The following is a 15066-nucleotide window of genomic DNA, read 5'->3' as shown; positions in this document are numbered from 1 at the left end:
TTCCACAAATGTATTTAATGTTTTAACACTTTTAATCATTACTCTTGCACAGACCGCCCCAGGTGCACCATGTGGCTATCTTGGACTGGTCCGGGGGTGGTGTGGATTTTCTTGCTAGGCAATTGAATTTTAGAATGACAGTAGTGATACTACTTTCAAAGCAGTAACCAATAAGTCTGATTTAGCCAGTTACATTATAGTATTGCAATGCAAAATTGTAACTCAGGAGTGGAGCAACGATTTAAAACTATGATGTTATATTAGTCAAGTTCATGCTTGTTACATACTGTAGCAAAGGATTATGGGAATTTGCAGAAGCTGTCTGTAAAGATAAGCAGAGCAATTCATGCAAACTAATCATTTGGTTCTAATAAATGTTAGGGCTTTTGATAAATTTGAAGATCACATAACTGTGAATTATTAAATCAAATCAAATTAAATAAAGAGATCATCTCTACTTCTCTATACAGTGGGCACAGGGCTGCAGGCAGGTAAGGTGTATAAGATATTTACCAGATGTATTAGATATCTCTCCTTCTGAACATGGAATACAGTCATAGCAGCATATGGGAGATCCTTTCCTTATTGCTCGTCTGGTTCCCGGAAGACAGATTGCAGAACACAAAGCTTGTGGAACCTAGGAAATGCAAATATTAAAATACCGTACCAATTTATTGGGCCTATTAAAGCTGTTGTACAAGTGTGTTGTTTCAGCTTTGTAGCCCTTGCAACATAGTTTGCATTTTATATTTTGTATCACTATTTGTCTATATGTTTTCTTTTAATTATTTCACTCCTAATTCTACCTTTTTAACGCATACCAATAAAATCTAATTATTTTAAGTCTGCTATTGGAGTGCCCCATATACACATCTTTTGTCCCTTTGTTTTTGTGCTAAATATTAAAATATCATTGCAAATCTTTATTTCAATGATATTCTTGTTTTACTTTTACTTTAAATATTTGGACATTGTTCTTGTCTACTCAGACATTGTCTGAGCTTAAGAAATACATTGCTTTAATACATATAATAGAGCTTATACATTCCAATGAACTTTTATGTGGAGAATATACCTGATGGTAAGTGTGACATTATAAAAGAGATATTATAAACCTTAATGTACTGATACTATGGATAGTGATATTCCCTATTTCCATAATGATAGTATGAAAAATATAAATCAAATTCTATTCCTACCGATAAACAAAACATTACAAATCATCATGAAGGCTATCTGTAAACTGAAACCAATTGGCCTGATCCATTAGGGCACATATCTGCCGATTTTGAACTTATTGTATGCAAAACTACTCTGCGCATGCTCAGAACCAGCAGATATGTCCAGTGAAACAGCCCTTTTCCATGCTCTAATGTATGGTAAGGGCTGTTACTACCCCTTACATGAAAGGGGGTGTCTTGGTCCGGGAAGGGGCGTGTGGCTGACGTCAATGTACAATCTGAGCGTGCCAAACTCGATCACACGCAACTCCCATTTCGCCCATATCTCTTGCTCTAGCTCTGGGGCATACTTAACTTAGTCGGCAGGTCGACTGGTATTACAGCCGGATGACCCGTCGGCTATTTACAGTGTTCAAAAAGTGAATTAAAAAAAACAAACCACATGTGATCCCCTCCTCATAATGCTATTAACCCCAGTGCTGCCTGGCTACTGCTGGTTGTTGTGAAATTGGGGAAAACAAAAATCATTGCGTCCTCCTGATTTCACAGAATCCAGCACTAGGCCAACTAGCCAGGGTGCGTTGTACTACAGCAGGGGGACACGCGACAGTGGTCGCTCTGCCATAATGACAAACCAACCCCAGACTGTTCAGCACTGGACTGGATTCCCTAGGGAGTCGGGTCTGCAAAACAAATTGTGTGAGGCCCCTGAAAGCACTAGTGCTCTTCCTACACCCCTGGGGCGGTGGGTGTAGGGTAATAAAGTGTGTGAAATGTAAGAATAAGTTTGAAACACCATTTTAGATTGTGGAAGTACAAGTCCCAGCAAGTCCATGCTGCCATTAATAGTCTGGGCATGCTGGTGCTTGTAGAACCACATAGCTTGCTGAGCCATGGAGCGCACAAAGTTACAATGTAAATAAGCCACAACTACCTCTTATAACCACATATATTTTTAAAAATAATGAAACCCCATATACTTATCATCTGATGTCTTCATCTGTATGGGATCCAATCTTGTAAGCTTTCAATCCAGTAGAGAAAATGTAATTGCACAAGGATGGGATTGTCCTCATAATCAGAATTGGGGGTTACATTACCAAAATCAACTATCGAGGGGGTGCTCTTCCAATATACATAAACATTCTATCATCAAGACCAGAGTTGGAGCCACACAAAGAAATGTTCACTCCAGTCCACTAGTTCATTAGGCTATCAAATTAAAATGCATCTTATATTATCTTATTTGTTGTCAAAAAAACCATTATTCCAGAGATTTATGTTAGCGAAATATTAAAAGTAATACAAGTAATGTGAATAAAGAAGGAAAATCTTGTGTGAACTAAAATCAAAAGGACCCTTCCATAGAAGCCACGTTATAATAACCAAAGGTGTTTAATATTTATCATTTTCATTCATAACTAGCAGAATATAAATTTCTTCTTGCCAGAAATGAGATATGTCTATTGTTATGTTTAGATTTTCATTGCTCCTAAAAGGAGAATTATTGGTATCTTTGTTGTTTCTTAATGAAAATTAAAGAAATATAATAATATTTCATTGCTTTCATATTTTTTTTCACAATAAATGAGATAATATATGTTGATTTTTTATTTGATAGTATTATGGTCTAGTGGACTTTAGTGCCTTATTCTTTGTGTGGTTCCAGCTCTGGTCTTGAGGATATTAAGCCTTATTGGACTTAAAGCTTTTTAACTAAATCAAACCAAAATTTTCCCAATGTCCTGTTGATGTTCCAAACAAATTATATTCCAAAAGTCCATGTAGACATTTTCTATTCTTCTGTCCCAAGGACCCCAAAATATTCTTAAAGTCCATGAAGAACATCTCATTATTAGTCCAAAAGACCACATAATATTCCAAAAATCCATGAAAAACATTTTTTTATCTTCAATCGAAAGGATCCCAAAATATTCCACAAGGGCTTGAAAAATCTTCTGTTCTTCAGTCCCAAGGACCCCATGATAATTCCACTGGAACAGGCTTGGCAAAAAAAATAAATAGATAGCACACAAACGCACTATGGTCTTCTATGGAAGACCATCTAGCCGCTGAATGAAAGATAAACACATGCAAGGTATAAAAAAACAAAGAAAAAAAGAGTTGGACTTTTAACGTTACAAGTAACCGTAACTTGACACAACCTTTTCATAAATCACATGATAATGGACGAGCTTAATGTTATCAATGACGACGTTGCATAGAATATTTAAAACATTATAACATCATGTGATATCAATTATTACATCAATCATCACAGATAACATATTCAAGATAAAAAGACAACTCAAAAGTCTCATATCTCATTTTAAATGGTAGATTGTTGAACATTTATAAATATAGTTATATTCTACCCTTTTAATACTTTCCATTATTATTGTTTCTAGTAGTAGTAGTTCTACTATACTTATTGTTATACATAATATACAATGTTAGAATTTACCTTACCATGTCTCCATGTTATTCTAGCAGGTAAAACAATCAGCTGCTGATCTTCTGGAAGTGATCCATCAAATTTCCCCACATAATACTGTAATACATCCTTTGTATTGCCATTTGTTGTCCATACCCAATTCACAATTTCTAGTGTTTCCGGCAATTCTCCTTTTTCATTAAAAAATAGTTTTTCATTAAATGGACCTCTGTAGTTAACTTTACTTACAAAGTTCCTTAGCTTCAAAAAAACCAAACAAGATGTTAGAATACGCAAGTGGTTTTAAATATCCTCTAATCTGCAATACAGTGTAAATTATTATTAATGTTTATATCACAACTAGAAAATATCTATCTTTATATATAAAAGAAGAAGTTTGTTTGATTGTAGGCGAATATCTTACATACCCCTGCACTGATTTGGATAATGCAATGCAAGGTGGTCCAGTTGGATCCCGGGCAGATATTAAGGGGTTTAGGGACCCGATCTGACTTTCCATTAGTGTACACTGACCATAAATTTGACCAGCGGAGCCTGTTCTGAGCCTTACACTGGATGGATTTGGACGAAAATGTCAAAAACCTTTAACATTGCATCCTAAAACATATATTAGGAGGTGTAGGTCTCAGTCGGACCTCCCCTTGTTGTATGCTGGGCAGAACTTTGTTCTAGGGAGCCTGTTCTAGGCCCTTCACTGGATGGATTTGGTTTGTTTGCATTCGGACACTTCCACAATGATTGTAATGAAACCAACAGGAGGTGGTAGAGTTGGATGCTGGACAGGTTTTAAGTGGGTTAGAGTACCGATTAGACCTCCCGTCGGTGTACACTGTCAGACCTTTGACCCAGGAAGACTGTTCTAAGCCTTCAACTGGATGGATTTGGATTCATTGTCTGTCTGGATATGCATTTGGACACCCCTGCACCGATTGGGATGAAACCAATGCAAGGTGGTCCAGTTGTATCCTGGACATGTTTTAAGGGGTTTAGAGTCCCGGTAGTACCTCCTGTTGGTAGACGCTCGGCAGAAATTTGACTCGGGGAGCCTGTCCTGAGCCTTCCACTGGATCGATTTGAGCAAAACTTTCACAGACTGTTAACATCGGATCCCAGAAAACCTACTACGGGGTTGAGGTCTTGGTCGGACCTTCCATTTTTATACGCTGGCCAGAACTTTGACCTGTGGAGTCTGTTCTGGGCAATCCATTTAATGGATTTCGATAACATTTAATGTAAAAACAAAAATAACACTAGACAGCTACCTAATGTGTGTGTTGGAGGAGCTTCTAAACTACTAATTATTTTTAAAATGTTGATACTTTATTCCAACTATATATATATATATATATATATATATATATATATATATGTGTGTCTATGTAAATATAAATATATATATATATATATATATATATATATATATATATGTGTGTTAATTTTAATAGCTGTGTATCAGATGCATGCTTGGAAAAGCCCAAAGTTCTGGCTCTAATTACTCCAAAGAGGTCGCTCTATATTTCACTTTGGATCATGATTCTTGATACACAAACATTTAAAACTTGTTTGACTGTATTGAACATAGATATCATTTTAAGTTCACAGATTTCACTCTTTTTTCACTCTTTCCAATTCTTAGTACTGTGATGGGGTCTGCAGAAGTGTTTTCCTACTATTTGTTATTTATTGTACATCACTGTCAGTGGGTATTTGGATATTGTGTGTATAAATGAATTGTGTATAAGTTTCAAATCTTTTGGGAATGTGCTTGTTTCTGTGGAGTTTTATGGTTTTTCTATCAAGCATATTTCTCACATTGGGAGGATGTTTATATAGGAGATGAGGTATACCGGGCTGGAGGAAGCATAGTAAATACCTTAGGTTCCCTTCCTCATCTGCTGCCTTTCCTACCGCCCTGATTCTTATCTTAGTAGATGGGAGGTGGTTTCATCATCATCTGCTCATCATGCTGGGAGAGGGGCGCTGGGCAGTGACATCATAGCACAGCACCACACTCACATGACATCACTGACATGTTGGAGCAGCAGGGATCAGCTTCATGGGTAAGTTGTCACCAGAGGGTGCTCAGTGTGGGAGTGTCATGGGGCAATATAAAATCAATGAATGAGTGACATAATGTCAATGTTTTAAGCTTGCATAAATATTGGTGACCTATATAACAGCATATGTTTGTGTAATGGTATTTCTGTTCCTGAAGGCAAATCTAGAAATGTTACTTTTAGTCAAATAGCTGAACGTGAGGTGATTGTAGGTTTAATTGAAGTTTTCAGAAGCTGCCCAGATTATGAGTAGGTCATTAGTATAGTGGAAGTAGGCCAAAGGGTTAGTAAAATAAACATAATGTCCATGTCCAATAGCGCCACAATGTAAAACAGAGTCTATATTTAGAAAAAAGCCATTAAAGGCATAGTTCTCATAATTCATAAACGATGTTGTATCCACACAATATATTCAGTTTTAATATTTCCATTAGATGTGTTCCATATTCATATAGTGTGGGAGAAAAAAGGGAAAAGGAGACAAAAAAGTCTCATAGTGCATTATCTTTTTTTAAAAAAATATATTTATTTCAATTCTTATAAAACATAAAAGAATATTGTTTACAACACTTAATAATGCAAGTATTTGATATTTTCTTAAAAATTAGTGTCCTTGAAATGATAAAAAGTGGCTGCTCACCAGAGGTGACTGAAGATCTGAGCTGATGGTAAAAAGGTCTTAGAGTCCAGATCGTTCTCCATACGGAGTCTCCTTCAATGGTGCCGTAGATACTTTTAACATATTCAGGATCCACATCAAATCAGACCTACGCGTTTCGACCCTCCAGGGGTCTTTATCAAGGCATAATTGAACGTTAGAAACGGACACTCTTTTATAGTGTCATATTCAGCGCCGTTCCAATGAGAATTATAATCTTATAAACAGATAGAAACAAGACAGCAATATTCTATTACTTGTATGTGTTCTATCTATTTAAATATATGACTATCTTATACATAATACTTCATTGTAATAAAAAGTAGATAGTATGAAATATATAATCCGTGAATTTGTTGCGGTCACAAGGTTTTTTTAACCAATCAGAAAAGAGGATGGATCATCTCACGGTATTCAGCCAATGAAAAAGAAGGCTAAGCGTTGTCTAGGTGACCACAAGGACTTACGTATTTCCCATACTTCTATATATCCTAAAAACAGGGATTCTATATGGCATCTGACCTGTTTAGTAAAGAAATGGCTCAAGTGTCATATGTATTCTCAAAAGATCACAAGTCCGAAACATCATTCTAAAGGCTTCCAGCAGCGGAAGTGTGCGTGTTGATTTTTCTTGTAGTTACACATGAACAAAGTCTCTAAAACATATAAATGTGGTCTCGAGAATTTAGGTATGTTATTCCATGATATCAACACCATACTTTAGATCGTATTATTATATTAGCAGTATCGTAGGACTTGTTGTTTTACGATCCGATCACATGGTATTTTAAAACCAATAAGGTGGTTCCAAAGTTCCTGCTACAATGAAGATTTCATTCATAAAAGCCACCATTGTTACCGGGATGATCGTATTGTTATATTGGCAGTATCATAGGACTTGTTGTTTTACAATCCGCTCACATGGTGTTTTAAAACCAATGAGGTGGTTCCAAAGTTACAATGAAGATTTTTATTCATAAAAGCCACGATTGTTACCGGGATGGAAGTTTTCCATTCCTTAATACAGATATGGTTCTCCACATATTGAAAAATGGGTAAGTATAATATAAGGATAGAGTCTTAATTTTTTGACATTCATTTGTAACAATTTCATTTATATTTTCATTATAATAATATATATTCATTATATATATTATTCATTATATATTTTGTCACTACTATATTCTATAAATGAAATTGTTACAAATGAATGTCAAAAAATCTATACGATCTAAAGTATGGTGTTGATATCATGGAATAACATACCTAAATTCTCGAGACCACATTTATATGTTTTAGAGACTTTGTTCATGTGTGACTATAAGAAAAATCAGCACGCACACTTCCGCTGCTGGAAGCCTTTAGAATGATGTTTCGGACTTGTGATCTTTTGAGAATACATATGACACTTGAGCCATTTCTTTACTAAACAGGTCAGATGCCATATAGAATCCCTCTATTTAGGATATATAGAAGTATGGGAAATACGTAAGTCCTTGTGGTCACCTAGACAACGCTTAGCCTTCTTTTTCATTGGCTGAATACCGTGAGATGATCCATCCTCTTTTCTGATTGGTTAATAAAACCTTGTGACCGCAACAAATTCACGGATTATATATTTCATACTATCTACTTTTTATTACAATGAAGTATTATGTATAAGATAGTCATATATTTAAATAGATAGAACACATACAAGTAATAGAATATTGCTGTCTTGTTTCTATCTGTTTATAAGATTGTAATTCTCATTGGAACGGCGCTGAATATGACACTATAAAAGAGTGTCCGTTTCTAACGTTCAATTATGCCTTGATAAAGACCCCTGGAGGGTCGAAACGCGTAGGTCTGATTTGATGTGGATCCTGAATGTGTTAAAAGTATCTACGGCACCATTGAAGGAGACTCCGTATGGAGAACGATCTGGACTCTAAGACCTTTTTACCATCAGCTCAGATCTTCAGTCACCTCTGGTGAGCAGCCACTTTTTATCATTTCAAGGACACTAATTTTTAAGAAAATATCAAATACTTGCATTATTAAGTGTTGTAAACAATATTCTTTTATGTTTTATAAGAATTGAAATAAATATATTTTTTTAAAAAAAAGATAATGCACTATGAAACTTTTTTGTCTCCTTTTCCCTTTTTTCTCCCACACTATATGAATATGGAACACATCTAATGGAAATATTGAAACTGAATATATCGTGTGGATACAACATTGTTTATGAATTATGAGAACTATGCCTTTAATGGCTTTTTTCTAAATATAGACTCTGTTTTACATTGTGGCGCTATTGGACATGGACATTATGTTTATTTTGTATAGTTTTGATTGAATAGGTGATATTCAGTTCACATCTGCAGCAGCCTCAATTAGTGCGCTCTACCTCTATCTATATACATTGCAAAGGGTTAGTAACACTGGTAACACTGGTAATTAGGAAATGTACTTCCACTGTGGCAAATAATATGTTTGCACACTGTTATGTCATTCTGCTTGTTAGAATATCCTTCAAGATAATGATCTACTCACCATGCTCCACAACGTATTTGATTCATACTCACAGACAGCTATTTTTTATTTGCTGATGACATATACTTACAGCACATGGAGGACAAGAAGTAAAATTGTATGTATGGCCAATTTGAAATAAGACTTTCTAAGCCCTATAAAATAAAAGCTAATTGATATTAATTATAAATAAATAACCCTCATGTTGTACTATTCTACATGCACAGTAGTGTACCAGCAGTAGTAATACTATCCTGTACTTAAGCATACATTATTAGGATGACCTGTTTGATAAAGATGATTGTTGATATAACAGGGAATTATTATGTATCTGATTAGTGATGTAATAATATTTGAAACATTTTATGTGATGTCAGAAGAAAACGCAATATTCGAAGTGTTGAAACTTAACACTTTTAAGATTGGTTTCCAGATCCATTGGTGATCTAAATGTCATGATATCTGCTAAATTATTCTATATAAAACAGCATATGCAATAATAGGATTTTTGGGGGAAAATTTTGTATATTTTCACTCACCTTGTGTTGAAATTTAGAGAAAGTTAAACCATACTTTGCTCCATATCTATTGAAAGACATATACATATCATGTAAAGCTTGTGCCATGCTGAGGACTGCTATATATACTTGGTAGGTGGCAGAATCTCCAGAGAAATTAAGAAGTTGCTTCAAATTCTCCCTCCCAGTGCAGTTATGAAGGTTTAGATGAGTAATATGTGAAATGAGATAATTCTTTTTAGAGTTTCCTGATAAGCAGCTAAAATAATAAATCCAGATATCTTCCAGTAATTTGTCACTCACATGGGTGGATGGATGGAAACTGTATAAACGTTCCTGTAATCCAGGGATATAACGCAATGGAGGAGCAAATACCAAACTTCGATCCACCAGTTCACTCATTCTGTCAAATAAAAGATCTCTAGCTTGTGACCATGACGTTGTAATGATAAATGTCTTGTTAAAGAGATAATATTGTGCTTTATTCAAAATATCGATAAAGGTTATCTGTAAAGTTCCACAAATAATAACAATTTCGGTTGATGAATTTTGAAAAACAAGATGAATTTTATTTAACAGTCCATTAAAAAGTTTAATTTTGAATTCAGTACAAATTCCATAATTATTAAGTGTCTTGCTCAGATGTTCCAGCTCCTGGTTTCCAGTTTCATCATTTGAAGTGATGATTCCAACCCAGTTCCACCCAAAACTTCTCAATAACTTTGCAATGGCCACATGTTGCATCTGGTAGTTTTGAACTGTGCGAAAAAAGTTTGGATAAAGACTCCTATCACTTAGCAGCGGGTCTCTCGCTCCATAGCTGATCTACAAACATCAACAAATCATCATAAATTATTGTACTGTATTCATTTAATGTAGAAGAAGGACTCAAAATCATACATGTTCTAAGACTGAATCACACAATGTTTGCTTACTTAGAACATAATAATGACTATGGGGCCTCATGTAAAATATAAAGAGATCATAATATATATGTAAAGTATAGATCATCATGTAGATCATAAAGTATGTCTGTTCTTTATATTATGTGTGTGCACCAATGATACATACACATATGTAAGTAAATTGCTGGCACTATATAAATAAATGCTGCTGCTGCTGCTGCTTCTGCTGCTGCTGATGATGATGATGATGCTGCTGCTGCTGATGATGATGATGATGATGAGGATGATGATATGTCCATATACAGATGTAGTCACATCTTACACTTACGACTCCTTACACTTAGTGGAGCGTAATGGGTGAGGGAAGCGTTGGGCAGACACAGTCCAAGTACAGTAAGGGTGTATTCTTATTATTGTGACTCAGGTAGACAAAACCAAATACAACTGAGGAGTCTCCCTAGTAGGTGCTCAGCTAACGACTTCTGAATGGCTCATTTGCAGATTGACCCCTTCAGCTGATAGTACTTCATCATTTACATTACAGCTATATTATAATCATCTGTTTGCATTTCGTACCTGCAATCTGTACAACTATCATAGGAAAGAATATTCCTATTGCATTCATACAGTGTGGGGGGGGGGGTGACAGGTGTGGGGGGTGTTTGTAATGAATTTAAAGTTATTTGCTAAGTGTGATGCTGCATTTTGACCTAACACTGCAAGTACACACTGCATTGTCTTGTCATTGTCAGATGTATATTTAGTAATTCATGGCTCACATAAGGGTGATAACATTGCAAGGATTTAGAGTACTCTGACTGCCACATTTTTATCCTAACGATGCAGACACATACTATATACTTTCTCAGTATTTAACACCCTTGAATTTCTGGATTTTACCTATTTTTTTAAAATAGTTTTTTCCTTTCAGAAATGGACCCTGGGGGTAAATGTATTAAGCTGCGATTTTTTCAGCAATTCTAAATCACGGCAAATTGTGGGTGATAATCCGAGAGTTTAGTGCCCAAGTCTCGAAATGTATTAAGATTTGTTTTTTTACTCTCATCTTCAAAATCGCTGGTAATCTCTGGCAAATGCTTGGATTTTAAAAAAGCCATGTTTAGCCAACTCTCCCGTGTTTAGGTCAAACATTCCTTTTGAAACCCAATAATAATTTCTGATTGGTTGACAGTTTGAACAGCAAAACTCACGGGATTTTGACTTCACTAACATTATAAAAAGGCATCTAATTCCTTATTTAATTTAAAAGGGCTTTAAGGAGTTTGAGAGAGAGAGAAAAAGAGAGAGAGAAGTGTAAATCCAGTGTTAGGAACCGCTCCAGCCGGCACAACTCAACCCGGAGTCTACTCTGCCAGTCAGGTGTTCACTGGAGCCCCTGATGGTGTGGACACACTGGGCTGCGGACTGACAGAGGGTCGTGAAGTGTGTAGCGGCTTGGGGAGAACCCAGGCAAGCGGAGTGGAATTCAAGCAGAGATCAGGGGCCGGCAGCAGACAACAGTACCAGTATACAAGCTGGGGTCAAGGGTCACGAGCAGACAGGGAGGTCGGTATTCAAGCCAGAGGTCAGGGTCACGAGATTCACAAGCAAAGTCCAAATCCAAGCCAAGGTTCATGCACGGAGAATCAGTAGAAGTTCAATAGACAGGAACAGGAACAAAGCAGGTCAGCAGACTGGGTAGCAGAAGCTATAACCGGCAGTGAGGCTGCAGACCTCACTGCCTTAAATACACAGGCAGACCAATCAGGGCTTGAGTGCACATTTGCAGGCTAATTGCCTGCTATACCGTTAGACAAATCAGAGCTTGCCCCTGGAACTACACTCAGGTGTAGGCTAATAAATAATATGCCCTGTTTAATCACCCCACAGGCTGTGAAATACAAGTGAGCATGCGCCCGGCTACACAGCCTGCCGGAGCGCATAAAGATTACTTTCAGCGTCCGGCCGTTGCCCTGGCAATGGCCGGGTCCTGGCCAGAAGTGACGTCCCGGTCATCATAGCGACGGCCGGGATGCAGGTGAGTGAGTCGCGGCGGCTGGGCACCACCGCGGCTCGTAACAGCCAGGAAGAGTGTTTTTGGTGTGAGAAGGTTGGTAAAAGTTATATTTTTTTGTTTTCTTTCACTGTCTGCCCTTGATTGACTTATTGTCTGTGTTTCTATTTTTTTGGTTGTTTGCAGAGTTTTTCGGCTGATTGTTTTCTGAATGGCTAATTGTTTTCTGAATTTCGATGTTTTCTTAGTGTGTGTAATTACTCGTTGGGCTGTCTTTCCCTTATGTTTCATTTCTCAGTTTTGTTGTTTTATTTTTTGTTCCCCCTGTGTGTGAGCACTGTGAGAGGAAGGAGAGGTGAGGTAGCTAGGGAGAGTGGGAAAGACGAGAGAAAGGAGCTAGGAGGTCAGAAGGTACAGGAGGAAGAGCCAGGCCCTTCTGCGGGCAAAACGAGGTCTGGCCTTGATGTACAGTTCAGTTTTGAAGAAAATTGTGTGCTTGTGCTCAATTAAGTGCCCATCTATGAGTTCATTTTGGGCAGCCTCGCTGCAAAAACCCTGTTTGCTTGCAAAAAACAACTGTGGTCACAATTGGTGAATGCAGTTAATGCAGTGAGGCCCTTTAAGTGTGCTACTAAAAACGGTCATAAATGGATTAGTGATGTCAAACGCCGGGTCAAGGATAAGATGGCCAACGAGCAACGAGCTGCTGCAGGTACTGGCGGTGTGATTTACAGGAATATATCAGATTGGGTGATAAAAGACTCAACACATTTTAAAAAACCTACAAATAATAATCCATGATATTCAAATTCATACACTTGGCTAAAACGTTTCCCGTATATTGAGATCTACATTACCTGACACTGCTTCACACTAATACTGGTACATCATTTACAGAGTGTGACCATCACCTTACAAAATCTTAAAGGGAATATCATAACATAAGTATGAGCTACCTTAGGATGTGTTAATTCACACATATTTTAACCACTTATGTATTCATCTAGTCACCTTATACATTTTTTGGATATTTTGCCTATCAAACGGTAAATGTCTTAAGACCTTTGTGGTTATTAGTACATGTAGTAATTTTTTTTTAAAAAGTGTATGAAGAGATGTATGATTTTAGTTTATGTTTATAGTTACAAATGAATGGTGTAGTAGCCCCTTTGTAAAAGTGTTCTTTACCCCCATAGGTACTGGCGGTGGCCTCCTCTAGTGATGACATATACTTCATATAAACAGAATTTTAAGCAGCTGATCCCCAGAGAGATCCTCAAGGGGATTAATGGGCGGGACACAGACCTGTGTCTCATCCAATGCCTGGTGAGTGTTGTATAATGGTGTCACTTTGAACATTTTATGTGTAAACAGTTATCCTGCTGCCTGTTTAAATGTTATTTTTTTAAAAAAAAAATGCACACAGAAGTCTGAACATTTTTCAATGTGATTTTTATTAGAAAGGGTGATTTTTATTTGTACAAAAAGGAGGAATTTTATGTAACATTTCACATGTGTCTCCACTCAGCCTCCGCACAACAGCAGTCAAGTCCAGCGCCAGCAGGAGCAGTAGCAGCGCCAGCAGGACCAGTAGCAGCGCCAGCAGGACCAGTAGCAGCGCCAGCAGGACCAGTAGCAGTGCCAGCAGGACCAGTAGCAGCACCAGCAGGACCAGTAGCAGCGCCAGCAGGAGCAGTAGCAGCGCCAGCAGGACCAGTAGCAGCGCCAGCAGCAGCAGCACTGGAACCACATGAGGAGGAGGAGTCTGTAGCAGGTAAATCCACCTATGTTGTATTTTGTGAAAAAAATATCTATTAATCATTTGCATGTAATGTTAATCACCTGTATCTGATAGTGGACAGAGAATAGATAGTCTTTTATTTTTATATTTTTGCCTTAAGGATCATCACAAGCACAAGAGACAAGTGTCAGTATTGGAGACACAGAAAATGCAGATGCTGCAGACTTCAGTGAGGAATACATATTGCTGTAAACTGTGCCACATGTCCCTGAAGTAGAGCTGCAGCCTGAATCTCCACCATCAGCCACTACACAACATCCCCCACAGAGCCAAACCGACCCGCAATCTGAACCCACATTGGCATAGTCTATCCGCCAGTTCAGCAATGTCCAGGCAAACTTGGTAGAATTCCATCAAGACTCTTTGCGGGAAATACAAAGACAGCTGACAAAAGGATTTAGAGTGTTACAGCATATGCAGGATGACCAAAACCAGTTATGTAACACGATGGACCGCATAGACAGTTCTTTGGTGCACATACATAGTGTAATAAATAAACAAACAGGGGCAATGTGGCAAAACCTCAGCGCTAGTAGCCAAAACACTACCTCAAGCCCCTCCTTACCCGCTACTCCTCTGCCTTCCAGTGGGCGGATCAGGGGTGGGAGACGTCCATCCAGCAGCCGGGCAAAGTCTACCGAGCCTGCAGGGAAGAAAAAAAAATATTTAATGTTATGTTTTTTTGGTGTAAATTGTTTGAAAATAGCAAATTTTTTGTTTGTAAACCCATACAAGCCAGAGACTGTGCCATATGTGTTTAGTTTATTTTTCTTCACAAATAAACCACAAATTGGTAATTGCAATGGTCTTTGTTCTTAATATGTTAACATGTGCAAACTGGTACAACTTAGAATCTTATTTTAATCTTACAAATAAGCAGAAATGGGTCCTCCATCATACATACACAGACCTTTGAAATGGTGTTAGCTGACTTGAGTACATATTCTGTGTTGCTGATGT

At 37.3% G+C, this 15066-nt stretch overlaps 1 long non-coding RNA gene across 1 annotated transcript; it reads left to right on the top strand.

Annotated features, from left to right (window-relative positions):
- The first annotated feature begins 13458 nt into the window (after positions 1 to 13458).
- Positions 13459 to 14828, top strand: LOC142103831 (uncharacterized). Its single transcript, XR_012679444.1, has 3 exons — positions 13459 to 13631; positions 13834 to 14079; positions 14207 to 14828. It is a non-coding gene; the product is annotated as an uncharacterized LOC142103831 (long non-coding RNA).
- Positions 14829 to 15066: the final 238 nt, after the last annotated feature.

Source organism: Mixophyes fleayi, chromosome 1 (assembly GCF_038048845.1).
Source record: "Mixophyes fleayi isolate aMixFle1 chromosome 1, aMixFle1.hap1, whole genome shotgun sequence".
NCBI classification, from domain to species: domain Eukaryota; kingdom Metazoa; phylum Chordata; class Amphibia; order Anura; family Limnodynastidae; genus Mixophyes; species Mixophyes fleayi.
The sequence above is the reverse complement of the archived record's forward strand: the minus strand, read 5'-3'. Positions and strand labels throughout refer to the sequence as shown.